The sequence below is a fragment of the Phascolarctos cinereus genome, unplaced genomic scaffold (assembly GCF_003287225.1).
Source record: "Phascolarctos cinereus isolate Bilbo 61053 unplaced genomic scaffold, phaCin_HiC Scaffold_4;HRSCAF=312, whole genome shotgun sequence".
In the NCBI taxonomy this organism is placed as follows: domain Eukaryota; kingdom Metazoa; phylum Chordata; class Mammalia; order Diprotodontia; family Phascolarctidae; genus Phascolarctos; species Phascolarctos cinereus.
This window is the reverse complement of record NW_027555847.1, coordinates 226,772,039-226,786,199: the sequence shown is the minus strand read 5'-3', so window position 1 is coordinate 226,786,199 and position 14,161 is coordinate 226,772,039. Positions and strand designations below refer to the sequence as shown.

Sequence of the window (14,161 nt, the reverse complement as noted above, 5' to 3'; positions counted from 1 at the left end):
ATCAGTGTGAAATTGAATGAGGGCATGTTGATGTTATCAAACATAATAGGAGTTTCCATTCAAAATATATTTCCCATAATACACATTCAACTGGGTATGGAAATCTGTCTTACCCTACAGGAAAACAGGGGGAGAAGGGGACAAGAGAGCAGGGGGATGATAGAGAGGAGGGCAGCTTGGGAAAGGGGGTAATCAGAAGTAAATACTTCTGAGGAGGGACAGGGTCAAAAGAAAGAATAGAATAAATGGGGAGGGCAGGATAGGATTAAGGGAAATAGAGTTAGTTTTTCACAACATGTCTACTATGGACGTGTTTTGCATAACTACACATGTACAACCTATATTGAGTTGCTTGCCTTTTCAATGAGGGTGGGTGGGGAGGGAAGAGAGAAAATTTGAAACCTAAAATTTTAAAAACATATGTTTAAAAAAATGTTTTCACATGCTACTGGGAAATAAGAAGTATAGGAAATGGGGTACAGAAGTCTATCCTGCCCTATAGGAAAATAGAAGGGGAAGGGGATAAGAGAAGGGGAGAGAGAGAGAAGAGAGGACAGACTAGGGGAAGGCATATTCAGAATGCATGCCATCTTGGGGTGGGGGGAGGGGGGAGATGGAGTGAAAATTTGGAACTCAAAAACTTGTGGAAGTGAATGTTGAAAACTAAAAATAAATAAATTTATATTAAAGAAAAAAAAATACATATATATATATATATATATATATATATATATATTTCCCACTTTGTTGTTGTTGTTCATTCATGTCCAAAGCCCCATTTGGAGTTTTCTTGGCAGAGATACTGGAGTGGTTTGCCGTTTCCTTCTCCAGCTCTTTTTACAGATGAGGAAACTGAGGCAAACGGGGTGAAATGACTTGCCAGGGTCACATAGCTGGTAAGTGTCTGAAGCTGGATTTGAACTCAGGAAGACAAATATCTTCCTGACTCCACACCTGGCACTCTATCCATTGCACAGCCTAGCTGCCCACTTCACAGTTAGTCCATCCAAATTCAGTAATGTAGCACAATAAGCCAGTCAGCCAACCAGAGCACCACCTCCCGGGCACAATACTGGAAAAAATCACACTGCTGTCTCCTCACTCTCTAATTTTCCCTTTTTCCTGACTCCTTGATGATCCTGACATTTTTCTAGTCTTCACATCAATACCTGATTTCAATGTACCTCTATCTTCCCCAGTGAATTCATTCCTGTTTTACCTCTGCAGCTGGGGCTTTTCATGAATTTCAACCTGAAACACTTCTTTTTTATTATTGATCTCATTCCAATTCATCTTCATTTCTATTTCTAATGTCTGATCTTGGGGCTGTATCACAGTGAGACCTACCTTGTGTCTCACTGGTGAGATGTAAGAAAAATGGCCTTTTAATATCAAGAACTCTCTCTTCCCTTCAAATAACCTGTTATCTTGAATCCATTTCCCCCTCTCTAATTATGTACAGTTACTATGATTAATGAAATAATAGTTTTTACTTGTTTGTTTGAGCTCCTGGTTGACCAAAGGAAATTTCATAGCTAATTAAATTTCTTTCTAAGAACCTTAACCAACAAAGTTCTATTTCAGACCTTGATTTGTACCTGGGATGCCTTTGAATACTTCATTATGGCATAGTGTTGACCTTGCTTTCTTGAAGGCTATGCCAACAGAACACAAATTATGTCAGACTCTACCAAGCTGGAAAGGCACTAAGTATGGGTCTGGCACTGGACTGCATACCTATAGTATTTTTCTTTTTTTTTTTAATCCAGAATCAATATCCCTCTCTTTATTCCAAATAAGTTAATCTTTTGTTCTTTAAAAAAAGAAGAAGAAGAAGAAGAAGAAGAAGAAGAAGAAGAAGAAGAAGAAGAAGAAGAAGTAGAAGAAGAATCTCTCTTCCAACACCAAGCTAAGTTGGTTTAGTGGACAGTGGGTTGATCTTGGATCCTGGAAAACCTGACTTCAAATCTGCCTCTGATATTTACTAGCTGTGTGACCACAGGTAACAAGCTTGACCTTTCTGGTTCTCAGGTAAAGTTATAAATGCATTTTGGCCTTGAGGAAAACAGTCTTGTAAACAAGTAAAACATAGGATCAGCTCATCTTTTTTCCTCTCCAGTACCTGGTAACCCAGTAATTCATATCCAAGCAGGAACAACACCATCACTCAAGTTTCTATAAGCTCTGCTGGTATGAAATGCTATTCTATCTCTGGAAATAGGCAATTGGCTCTTCTCAAGCCTGGATAAAGGAAAATTCCTTTTTAGCCTCCTCACAGGGATGGCATAAGAATAACAAAGCTAGGGTGTAGAAAGCACTTTGGAGATCCCAGAGGACAGTTCTCCATGGGCAAATTCTTCACTTAGTGCACTTCCAGGATCAATTTTAGCTGATGTAGGGGGTAGAGCCCTGGAATGGAAGTCAGGAGACTTTGCCCCAAGGTAGTTCTTCCAGTAAGTCTCTGGGCACCTGTCTGGACCTCAGTTTCCTCTGTAAAATGAGGTGGCTGGAATAGATTATCTCCAAGGCTCCTTCCAACTGTAACATTTTCTCACTCCATGAAGGAAAGCAGGATTAGTTTTTTTTGTTTTGTTTTGTTTTTTGCTTTTTAGGCAATTGGGGTTAAGTGACTTGCCCAGGGTCACACAGCTAATAAGTGTCAAGTGTTTGGTCTGAGGCCACATTTGAACTCAGGTCCTCCTGACTTCAGGGCCGGTGCTCTATCCACTGCGCCACCTAGCTGCCCCAGTAGCCTTGAAGATTAGGAAACCAGAAGGAAATTTTAAGGAAAATGTATTTTTTTCAGGTTCAGTCATTGTCCTCCTTGACAATAACTTGCTTGAGCTTCCCTGACCCCTCAAAGCATTATGTCTTCTATCAATCAGCTGTATTGGTGCAATCACACGTACCTAGGATCCAGCTGTCCCAAGAGTGGTGCATTTGTAAGAAGGGTCATGGGGGCAGCTAGGTGGTGCAGTGGATAGCACACTGGCCCTGGAGTCAGGAAGACTTGAGTTCAAATCCGGTCTCAGACATATAACACTTACTAGCTGTGTGACCCTGGGCAAGTCACTTAACCCCAACTGCCTCACAAAAAAAAAAGGGCCAGCTCTCCATACGAGTAGACACTCAATCAGTATAAACCATCTAGGTGCTAACATCTGCTGGACATCTGGTAGTCAGGCTCTGGTCTAGACAGAGCTGATTTTCTAGGAGCAAGGATGGAAACAGTTTCATTTCCGTGCTCTAGACATCCTAAGAAGAGGAACAAGACTGCCTCCATCTTGAAGTAGTGAGGAACCCTGAATAAGGAACCACTGTGGCAAGCTCACTCTTACAAAACCACAAGGAAGCTAAGGAGGCAAACCATTTTCAAATGTAAATATATGAATTGCAGAATGTTATAACATGCTTGAAATTTTCCCACTGTTGCTTAATAGACTTCCCCTAATTAACGGATTCCTCCCCTTCCCCCCCATAAAAATTCATAGCTTTACCAGGTAGAACAGAAAACAGCACTAAGTGAGCTGACTCTGTTTACCTTTTCTTGTTTTTTGGGGGGGTGGGGTTAGGCAATGGGGTTAAGTGACTTGCCCAGGATCACACAGCTAGTAAGTCTTCTGTGTCTGAGGTCACATTTGAAGTCAGGTCCTCATGAATCCAGGGCCAGTCGTCTATCCACTGTACCACCTAGCTGCCCCTGCTTACCCTTTTTTAAGGTTGGGCTTTTATGTAACTGGTCTCAATCTAGTTCTTTGACACAACAACAGGTATCCCATGGGAAGCAGGGAGGTGTTTCTTGTATGAATGTGCCTACTAAGTTGGCTTGTATACTATCAATAAAGCCCATAATTCGGTCAATTTGGTGTTTGTCTCTGTTCTTGAGATCTGAAACCTAACTAGCACACTGAGATATTAACTCACTTAGCCAAGGTCACAGAGCTAGCAAAAACCAGAACACAAAGACTCAGACTCTGGCCTCTGAATTCACGTCCCATTTTCTTTACATAATATGAGCTTTGTAACTGAAATAACATATTATCTTATCTAGGAAGAAGAACACATTAGCAGAGCTTAATTCACCTGATTAAACCGAGTTCACTCATTGACCTTATAAGAGATCAAGATTCTGATGAAATGGGACATAGAGAGGCTAAGTCTCTGTGTAGGGCAGCTAGGTATCGCAGTGGATAGAGTGCCAGGTCTGGATTCAGAGACTCATCTTCCTGAGTTCAAATACAGCCTTAGACACTTACTAGATTCGTGACCCTGGGTAAGTCACTTAACTTTGTTTGCCTCAGTTCCTTATCTATAAAACGAGCTGGAGAAGGAAATGGTGGACCACTCCAGTATCTTTGCCAAGAAAACCCCAAACGGGGTTACAGAGAGTAGGACATGACTGAAAAATGATTCAACAACGAGCTCTAGGTGGAGAGAATGTCAGGAGGCCCTTCAGCAGGATGACAGGATTTAGAGCTAGAGGGAACTCCAGCAATCATTTAATCAAAATTTCCTCATTTCACAGATGAGGAATCTGAGACTCAGAGGGTTAAGTAACCTGGTTCATGGTCACACTAATAGTAAGTAGCAGTCAGGATTTGAACCCAGTCCTCTGATTTCAAACTTAGCACTTGCACTACCATACCATACCGAGTAGGTAAGAACCAGCTGGAGGGCACCAAATGCCCAGAATGGAGGAGTTAGGAGTGAAGAGGAGTTTTTAGTGGTGAATAGAGGAACCACCATCCTTTCTGATTTTACAAAGATTGGCCATGGTACTCTTCTTCCCCAGAAGGAAGAGACGTTGACCACAGAACTGAATTAACTGTCAGACATTTTATCCATGGTAGGTAGAGGGTGCTTTCTTCGGTCTGATGTTTGCCTAAGTGTGAATGGGGAGTAGAAGAAGGTCCTCTCTCTCTTTCTCTTGCTCTGTCTCTCTGTCTCTTTCTGTCTCTGTCCCTGTCTCTCTGTTTCTCTCTTTGTGTGTCTGTCTCTCTGCTTCATCTGTCTCTTTCTGCCTCTCTGTTTCATCTGTCTCTCTCTGTCTCTGTATTTCTCTGTCTCTGTGTCTCTCTCTCTCTTTCTCTCTCTCACAAGCAGGTCTACCTGCTACCTCAGGGGCCCCAGGATGCCAAGCCACTAAGGCAGTTTTCCCCATGAGTCTTAAGGCAAATGCACATTTATCCTCTGGAGAAATCATCCAATGAGCAGGGATTTGTTTCAATAAAAGGAGATTGGGGTGCCGGTCAGATTTATATGAGGGAGGTTCCTTGATGGAAGATATCTACAGAAGACGAGACTGGACTTCTTGTCTCTGCCACACCTAATAATAATAATCTTATTGTTCTGCACCTGTGATTTCACTGCAATAAGGAACAGAGAGTTCTCTCTGCCAATAGTGGAAACTCCCTCCACTTTTGGAGATTAACTCATCTCTAACTTGAAATCTTCTAGCACCAAAAACCGTAGCAATTTGCCTGTAATCCCAGAGCTAGGAAATGTCTCACTGATAGCAAGTAACAGCATTTCACAATGATGTAACTAACTTGATGGCTTGCAAAGTACAACACTGCTGTGAAGTGAGTAGTGTTAATATTATCCCCATTTCCCGCATAAGGAAACAGGTCTAGTAAATGATCAAATCAAACCCAGGTCTTCAAAGTCCGTCGCTCTCTCTCTCCTGTCCCATGCTTCCTCCAAGGTTTGAGGGGCTATCTGGAATTATAGTTGGCTGAATCAGCAGCCAGGGCCCTTAAACAGAGACTTCCTGCTGAGATGGCTGTTTGCTTGGGGGAGGTGCCTGGAACAAGCCTCCTATGACTGGGTCACCCTTAAGTGTTTCTGCCCCAAGTTTTGGGACCTATTCTTCTTCTCTGAAGAGAAGTATTTCATAGGCACCAAATTTTCTACTATCAAGATCCCCTCCTGTGCCCCAGATCTAGCCTGGACATGCCTGCCACCCACACTAAGCAAGGTTTCAGGGACCTCTCAGAGCTAAGTCATTGATCTTCCTGTCTTCCCATCTCCCTGTCCCCCCTTTTTTATTGGACACATTTTCAAAAAATAATTACTCATCCACTGGAGGCAGACAAGGTAAAGACTTGTAAAGTGCCTAGGAAAAGCTCAAAATTACCCCAACCTCAATCCCCTTTCTTCATCAGTATCACACTTCCTGACTAAATTGACCCACTGAACCAGGAAGTCCCTCTTACTTTGAATCCATCTCTTAGGTTGAATCTCCTATGCATATGAAATGTCCTATCTTAGCCAGGCCCAAAGGACACAGATTTAGAACAGTAAGGGATCTCAGAAGCCATCTTGTCCAACCCTCTCATATCACAGATATGGAGACTGAGGCCCAGAAAAGTTAAGTGACTTTTCCAAAGTCAACAGGTAGTAAATGGTAGAACTGAGTTTTGAACCTAGGCTACAAATCTAGAGATCTTTCCTCTGGACTAGATTTCAACTCATTGGGAATTACTCAGGAAGATAAAGTAATAGGTCTCATAAAATCCTGTAAATCCCTTAGAGTTTAAAGGGACTTTAGCTACCACCTAACCAATCTTTCATTTGGTGAAAGAGAAAACTGAGGTTGGAAAAGTTTAAGTGATTTGGCCAAGGTCACAGAGTGTCAGTACAGACTGGAGACTAAAACCCAGGTCAATCAATCCAAAAGTATTTATTAATTGACCACCATGTGCCACTGTTCCAGGCGCTGGGGATTCAAAGACAAGATGAAACTTTCCTTGTTTTCATTTTGTTGGGAAAGAGAATGTACAATACTCATAAATATAGACTGAATAAATACCAGGCAGCTAGTGTGGAGTGAGGAAATTATCTTTAAATCAGGCCTCAGACATTGCTAGCTATGTGACCCTTAACCTCTATTTGTCTCAATTTCCTCATCTATAAAATGGGGGTAATAATAGGACCTACCTCCCAGAGTTGTGATGAGGATCAAATGAGATCATTGTAAAGTGCTTAGCATAGTGCATGGCACATAATCACTATATAAATGTTAGATATTAAAATAAATACAAAGTAATTTAGGGAGAAGGGAATCAGCCTTCAGAGGGAATGGAGAAATATTTAAGGGATAGCTAGGTGGTGCACCAGCCTTGGAGTCAAGAGGACCAGAATTCAAATCAGGCCACAGAAGCTTACTGTGTGACCGTAGGCAAATCACTTAACCCCAATTGCCTTCCAAAAAAAAGAGAGAGAGAGAGAGAAAAGAAAGAAAGAAAAGAGAGAGATAACAAGTATGAGGCAGTGTTTGATCTGAGTCTTTAAGAAAATACAAGCCTCTTTGAGGTGGAGATGAAGGAAAGCATTCCAGGCATGGGAGACAGCCAGTATGCAGGCACAGAGATCAGAAATACGGTGCTGTGTGAGGAACCGTAAGGCCAGTTTGATTAGCCCACCAAGTATGGGAAGGGGAATAATATGAGCCCCGAAAGGTAGACTGAGGCCAGGTTTTGAAGAGTTTCTATTTTATCCTGACTCAGGTCTCCTGACTCCTACCTAGCCCGTCTATTCCCTGCCCCATGATCTCTGTCCTCAGTGTAAAGTCCAGGCATACTAAAAAGCATAAAGAGTGAATTGGAAAACTGAGCAGTCAACAGCTTCCGAATCCCAGAGTTTGTCTTCTAGCCTTGATTATAATTAGTTACCAGAACAACTGCTGAACAATAGGGAAAGGACACTGATTTCTACCTAATGTTCACAGCCAGTAGGCTTTCTTCCAAAGCCTCTTTTCCTTCTCCCTCTTCTGTGGGCAGATCTGTCCTCTGTGGGAGGGTAACCCCAGGATCAATTCTGGGGCCTGGGGGCCTGGGAATCAAGACATATGGGTTCTTGGTCCCAGCTTCGCTGCTAACTCCTTGCATGGGCTTTTCAACTTCCTCATTTGTGAAACCAGGGGGTTGGGTCAGGTGATCTCTCATCAAGCTCTGACGGTCTATGTTCTAAGGTCCCTTTAGCTCTGAGATTCTGTGTTCTGTGCCCCTAGATCTCTTTCTAAAGATCATTCCTCATTCTAAGGCCCCTTTGGATTCTAAAACTCTATGTTCTAAGGATTCGAACCTTCTGGGCTTCTGTAAAAGATGCAAAGAGTACTCTCTGTATCTCCAAAAGGCAGCAAACATTTATTAAACATTTACTACATGCTGGGCACTGTGTTAATCTCTGGGGATACAAACAAATACAAAGAATCTTTTCCTGAACCTGTGGCAGGCTTGAAGATGAGGACTCCGGAAAGATGTCAAGAAGTAAGGCAGGGAGAGGCAGAATTCTCTGACATCAGGCTCGTGGGAAAATGATCTGGTTTCTAGGGGGGTCCTAAATTCATATTCATAATATCTAGTCCTAGACCCTGTATATTCCAGTAAAGACAGGGAGTGGGAGAGCAGAAATAGGAAACCAGACAGAATCCAGGGAGGTGGAGAGGGAGAAACTCACAAGGACAAGTCTCATTGAAGAAACCTCTGCCTACCTCCTTACTTCCAAACCTGAGGGCAGAGATGGGAAGGGCTGTCTAAGTCACTCCACCCTCACTTTGAAACTGAGGCAAAATAGTCCTTTTTTTTTCAGGCAGAATATTCTTAACAAATAGAAAAACAGAAAAAAAATTGTTTGCTGTGCCTTTCTGAAACACACACACACACAAACACATACACATACACATCTCCCAAAGATCTAGCCTTCAAGACACATGCGCTCACAACCTCTTCCTTACCTTGGAGAGAAAAGATGCCGATGAGCCGGGGCAGGGGTCTACTGGATGCTCAGTCCTGGCCGAGCTTAACAGTTCATGGACTCTGAACAGTCAACATGAACCTCAGCCCAACCGGCTCTGGTGACTGAAGACAGAAGTTTTGAGTTCTCTCTCTGAAGTAATCTGACTTCCCTTTCCCTCCCCGAGAGAAGCAACCACTTCCTTGTGTGGGCGTTGGGGGATGCAGCCCCAGAGAGCCTACGGCTTGCCCTGCCTCGCCTCCCGCCCTCCCTTCCTCCTGCTCTCGCTCCCGCCTTCTTTCCCTCCCTCTCTCACTCCCTCCTTCCTTCTCTCCCTCCTACTGCTGTGAAGGGCTCTGCCAGGCTGCCTGCACCCTGACCCCTTCCCCTCCTGCTCTTGGAAACGCAGAGGGAAAGGTGTTTCACCCTTCAAGCGCCTCCGAGTCCTGTGACTCCGCGGGATGCTAAGAAGGCACATTTCAACCCAAAGCAGCCAGCAGCCCCACCCCACTCACTCACCGGAGTTAGAGCAGAGGGTTTTCCTGGGCAGCCTCTACCCAGAGTGAAATTTGGAGACAACCAGCTAGAACCCAAATGCCACGTCTGCCCCTCTCCACCCCCTCCCCCTGGAGAGTTTCATACCAGTGTGGACTTCACAACTTCAGAAGCCTGTGGTTTGTGGTACGGTTGGGGGATGGGGGGCATGGGGGGGAGGAGGAGGAGGATGTTAACAGCAATCAGGAGTCTTCTCATTCTTAATGCTCTCCCCCTCATCAAATACATTAACTTGTGGAACAGTAGATAGGGAGCTGGTCTCAAAGACCTGGGTTGAAATTCTGTTTCTGATACATATTGGATGTGTGATCCTGGGCAAGGCAAGTCACTTCTCTATAAGTTACAGAGAAGATATAAACTTGCAGAAGTAGAGGAAGTTTCCTGATCTGGGAGTTCCCTAGACTCTAAGTGTGATTCTTATTTGTCTATCTATAAATTGTCTCTCTGCAGGAGAATGTCTTTGAGGATACGGACTGTTTCCTTTTGGTCATGGTATCTCAAGTGCCTGCCTGGCACCCAGTAGATGCTGAAAGAAAAATGCTAAGTTGAACACCACAATAAGATTTAGAGCTGAAAGGACTCTTGCCAGGTAACCTACTTCACTTCTCCCCACCCCATCCCCATCATACACATCTGGAGACTGTGAAAGGAAGTGATTCACCCAAGGTCATAGCCAGTAAGCTTTAGAGCCAAGAATCAAACCTAGATCTTCTGACTAAAGGGAGTGAGGGAGAGAGGAAGATGAAAAGAGAGGGAGGGAGAAAGAAAGGCAGGGGAAGAGGGGAAGGAGGAGAGGAGTATAGAAGAATGGATGCTAAGTTTAGAGTCAGAGGACCTGGGTTCAAATCCTGACTCTGCTATTTTATACCTACATGATCCTTTTTATGCTTCAGTTTCCTTATCTGAAAAATGAAGGAGTTGGACTAAATAGCCTCTAACATTCTTTCTAGTTCAAAATCTCTGATCCTATGATAAGACTAGCAGAAGTGGAACCTGAAATTTCTGAACTGTGTAGTTTTCAGAAATAGTAAAATAATCATGGAATTTCAGGGCCTCTTAGACCTTACAAGATTATCTAGTCAGAGATTATCGGATCAAAGATTGGAAGGGACCTACACCATGTAGTCCAAAGCTATCCACCCTCAGGCTCCACTTTACAGAGAAGGAAACTAAAGCTCCAACAGTCTAAATGATATGTTTAAAATTGTATGAGTCAGTGTCAAACAAGAAGCTAAATCTTTTAACTTCTTAATGCTTCAAAATACATTAAAACAAGTCATTTTTTCTCCCACAGATTGGCCATAACAGGCAGAGATCAGGGTCTCCCTTGCCTTGCTTCTGGGGTACATCACAGGCAAAGAGATCAGGAGCTCAGCAGTTTGAGTAAAACCAAAGATAAGCAGTGAAACTGGCTCTTTAAACCAGTCTGACTCCCAAAATTCATCCAAGGCTTAATCCCTCACATTCCTGACCTGTTTACCACTTCTCACCGTATGCATAGCTGAGTTTTGAAGTGATTGCACGATTTTACCACCTCCTTGCTCTGGACTCAACCAGATTTCCTCCTTCTCAGGCCTGGTACACCCAGACCCTAGCTCCACACTCTCAGTTCACAGCTTCCTGTGGTTGCTTAGTGGCTCCTGAAGAACAAGGACCATTGGACAGACTGAGGGGTGGAGTAGGGCAAGGAAGGATAGTCCCATAAAGGAACCACTATCCCTTTCTTTCCATGAGGCTGGGATAAAAGGCCTCCTTTCCAACCAAGGTAAGCCACAGGGCCAAGGGCTTCACAGACTTGGAACTATTCCTAGGCTCAGGCTCTCCCAATACAGACCTACCAAACATGCTTTCCATTCTCCTACCCCAGTTCACAGTAACCATCCATGAGTGTGTGTGTGGGGGGTCCCCTTCACCAACTTTCATGCTTAGAATAAATGCATGGTGGAGCAGCTAGGTGGCGAATTAGATAGAGCACTGCCCCTAGAGTCAGGAGGACCTAAGTTCAAATCTAACCTCAGCTACTTACTAGCTGTGTGACCCTGGGCAAGTCACTTAACCCCTATTGCCTCAGAAAAAAAAAAGTATGATGAAAAATGCACAAAATTCACAAACTCAGTGTCATTCTCAACTCCCCAACTTCTTTCCTCACCTTATAGCCAATTTATTGCCAATCTTGTTGAGTCTACCTCCAAGTATTTATCCCATATATTCCCCTTATCTCCATGCACCTAGGTACTATTTTAGGCCCTTGTTTCCTATTTCCTGTGCTATCATAATCTTAATTGGCCTCTCAGTCTCAAATCTTTCCAATTCATGCTATTTTGCAGCTTCATGGACAGCGTGTTGGACTTGGAGTCAGGAAGACCCATGTTCAAATCTAGCTCAGACAATCACTAGCTGTGTGACTTTGGGCAAGTCTTTTAACCTCTCTGTGCCCCAGTTCCTTTATCTGTAAAAATCGGGGATTGTTCTACATGGCCTTTAATGTCACTTCCTGCTCTAAGTCTATGATCCTACAATTTTTCTGAAGAACAGGTCTGATCATGTTGCTCACTCACTCAGTAAACTCCAGTGGTTCCCTATTACTTCTGCTATAAATTCTGCTTGGACTATAAAACCCTTCACAAACTAGCTCCAGCCTACCTTGGTAGCCTTATTGCAAAATTGCTCCCCTTCACATACCCTACGGTCCTGTGAAACTAACCTTCTTCCTATTCTTCATCTGAGGCACCTGATCTTATCCTGAGGTCTAGCATGCATTTCCCTTCACATCTCCCTTTGAGAACCTCTAGTCTCATTTAAGACTCAGTTCAGGGGCAGCTAGGTGGCACAGTGGATAGAGCAGCGACCCTGAAGTCAGGAGGACTTGAGTTCAAATCCAGCCTCAGACCAAATACTTGACACTTGCTAGCTGTGTGACCCTGGGCAAGTCACTTAACCTCAATTGCCTAAAAAAAAAAAAACTCAGTTCAAACATCACCTTTCACCTGAGACAGTTCCTGGTCTCTCAGCTGCTAGTGACTTTTCCCTATCCTGATGTGTTTCGGTTATTTCATTGTGTCCAACCTTTGTGACCCCATTTGGGGTTTTCTTGGCAAAGATACTAGAGTGGTTTGCCATGTCCTTCTCCAGCTCATTTTACAGATGAGGAAACTGAGACCAACAGGGTGAATTGACTTGCCCAGGGTCACATAGCTAATAAGTGTCTAAGGCTAGATTTGAACTCAGGTCTTCCTGACTCTAGGCCTAGTGCCATCTAGCCACCCCATACTGCCTTCCTCCACCCTAGTCCCCCAAATCATTGTGTATCTATTTTGCTTATACCTGTACATGTACCTATTGTATCTCCAGATAACATGAACAAGAATTGTTTCAATGTTTTAATAGTAGTTGCTTGAGAAATGTTTGGGTGCTAGGTGGCACCATAATGCACAGAGTGCCCGGCCTGGAGTCGGGAAGACTCATTTTCCTGAGTTCAAATCCAGCCTCAGACACTAACTAGCTGTGTGACCCTGGGCAAGTCACTTCAGCCTGTTTGCCTCAGTTTCCTCATCTGTAAAATGAGCTGGAGAAGGACATGGCAAACCACTCCAGTATCTTTGCCAAGAAAACACCCAATGGGGATATGACAAGTCAGACACGCCTGAACAACACGACAAAAGAAATGATTGTGGAAGGAAGGAAGGAAGGTTGGAGGGAAGGAAGGAAGCATTTATTGAGTGCCTATCATGTGCTAAGAATTTTACAAATTTTGTCTGATTTGATCCTCACAGCAACTCTGGGAGGGAGGTGCTAGTATGAGTCCCCATTTTACAGTGAGGAAGCTGACGCAGATAGAGATTAAGCAACTTACCCAGAGTTAGACAGCTAGTGTCTGAGGTCAGATTTGAACTCAGGTCTTCCTGACCCCAGGCCCAGTACTCTATCCATTGTACCACTGACCCAGGAGGAAAAAGATCTGTGTTCTAATCCTGGCTCTATGACTAACTCATGGTGTGCTCTCAACTGAGCTGTGATTAGAAAATTTGGGGAAAGCTTCCCAAAATACTACAACAAATCACCTTTTTATGACAAATTCAGTAGGGTTAAATGAGGATGGAAATGCCCTATGACACAAGGTCCTACAGTGGGGGAGAACCCCTAGAAAACAAGGTACCCCCCACAGTGGGGAGGGGCAGTGGGATCAAGGGGAGACAGTCCCTGGACAGTTTGAGCCTGTTGTTAGGGAGAAAGGGAAAGGGGCCAGGATGGGAAGGAAATCTCATGAGGTGTGGCCTGTGTGGGAAGGAAGTTTACTGCTTAGTAGCTTCCTGTCTTAACTAATGTTCTTGCTAAGTGTTGAATTCAGTAGTTTCTAGCTTCTAAGGACTTGGTAGCAAATTTCAAATTTCAGTGCCCTGTGACAAAGTCTACCCTACCCTACCCTACTCTAGTTATGCTTCTGGTCCTTAGGACAAGTCTTTTATCTTGCTTCTCAGTTTCCTCATCTGTAAAATGGTGATGATAATCCAGCTTTACTCATCTTTTAGGGTTTGGGTGATATTCAAATGCAAGTGAGAGGAGAAGGCAAAAACAATATTCCAATATAAATGCTCAGTGCCTTTAGATTCTAAATAATTGAATTTAATAAGCATTTTTAAATTATAGTGAGCACCTATCACATAGCAAAGGCACTGGGCTAGACTTTGTGGCTGGATACAGAAGGATGTAAACCTCTAGGGGCTTACGGTCTACTTTGGGAGAATAGACAAACACACAGGAAACACTTAGAGAGTAATATAAATATACCGCTAAATGTCAAACAAATGAATATTACAGACAGTAGGTACTGTAGAATTCAGAGGGAAAGAGAATCATAGTCTTTGGGAAG

At 43.5% G+C, this 14,161-nt stretch overlaps 1 protein-coding gene and 1 long non-coding RNA gene across 7 annotated transcripts in view; one reads left to right on the top strand and one right to left on the bottom strand.

Moving 5' to 3' along the window:
- ARPC1B (actin related protein 2/3 complex subunit 1B) overlaps positions 1–8,944 on the bottom strand; it is a 55,572-nt gene extending 46,628 nt beyond the window's left edge. For 2 of the 3 annotated variants that reach the window (XM_021008559.2, XM_021008558.2), the window contains exon 1: positions 8,738–8,944. The gene's annotated coding sequence lies outside the window, so the exon portion shown is untranslated. The remainder of the gene's footprint in view (positions 1–8,737) is intronic. The other variant, XM_021008557.2, reaches the window with a different exon arrangement.
- Positions 8,945–8,951: 7 nt separating this feature from the next.
- The window catches only part of LOC110223190 (uncharacterized), a 42,135-nt gene continuing 36,925 nt past the window's right edge, over positions 8,952–14,161 (top strand). For 3 of the 4 annotated variants that reach the window (XR_013486051.1, XR_013486050.1, XR_002328614.2), the window contains exons 1-2: positions 8,952–9,417; positions 9,742–9,880. This is a non-coding gene — a long non-coding RNA (uncharacterized LOC110223190). Of the gene's footprint in view, positions 9,418–9,741; positions 9,881–10,585; positions 11,057–14,161 lie in introns of all 4 variants that reach the window. The other variant, XR_002328613.2, reaches the window with a different exon arrangement.